Source organism: Oncorhynchus nerka, linkage group LG15, assembly GCF_034236695.1.
Source record: "Oncorhynchus nerka isolate Pitt River linkage group LG15, Oner_Uvic_2.0, whole genome shotgun sequence".
Classification (NCBI taxonomy): Eukaryota; Metazoa; Chordata; class Actinopteri; order Salmoniformes; family Salmonidae; genus Oncorhynchus; species Oncorhynchus nerka.
Window position 1 is genome coordinate 41,722,707 of NC_088410.1, and position 1,003 is coordinate 41,723,709.

Below are 1,003 nucleotides of genomic sequence, written 5' to 3' on the forward strand. Positions count from 1 at the left end.
CACATCGCCATCTGCTGACTGGAGTGCATAACGCAGTTGAGGAAAATCGTTTTATTTTCAGACAGAAAAGTATATTGCTTTCAAATACTTATTTTTCTAAGATTAATATGCCAGTATGAAGCATACTCCGTACATATAGGCAAATATGCAAGTGTTGATTAATGCAAATTCGATGGTACACTGAACAAGGCAGTTAACCCACTGTTCCTAGGCTGTCATTCAAAATAAGTATTTGTTTTAACTGACTTGCCTAGTTAAATAAAAATAAATACAGCCCAAAAATCAAGTCCAAATGTGACACAAACAATTAGCAACTAAACTTCCATATGAATAGCTGACATACAGCACGACCCACGTGGAGTTCCAGGTCTCCGGTAGCCTCTGGAACTGCCGATCTGCGGCCAACAAGGCAGAGTTCATCTCCGCCTATGTCTCCCTCCAGTCCCTCGACTTCTTGGCACTGACGGAAACATGGATCACCACAGACAACACTGCTACTCCTACTGCTCTCTCTTCGTCTGCCCACGTGTTCTCGCACACCCCGAGAGCTTCTGGTCAGCGGGGTGGTGGCACCGGGATCCTCATCTCTCCCAAGTGGTCATTCTCTCTTTCTCCCCTTACCCATCTGTCTATCGCCTCCTTTGAATTCCATGCTGTCACAGTTACCAGCCCTTTCAAGCTTAACATCCTTATCATTTATCGCCCTCCAGGTTCCTCGGAGAGTTCATCAATGAGCTTGATGCCTTGATAAGCTCCTTTCCTGAGGACGGCTCACCTCTCACAGTTCTGGGCGACTTTAACCTCCCCACGCCTACCTTTGACTCATTCCTCTCTGCCTCCTTCTTTCCACTCCTCTCCTCTTTTGACCTCACCCTCTCACCTTCCCCCTACTCACAAGGCAGGAAATACGCTCGACCTCATCTTTACTAGATGCTGTTCTTCCACTAACCTCGTTGCAACTCCCCTCCAAGTCTCCGACCACTACCTTGTATCCTTTTCCCTC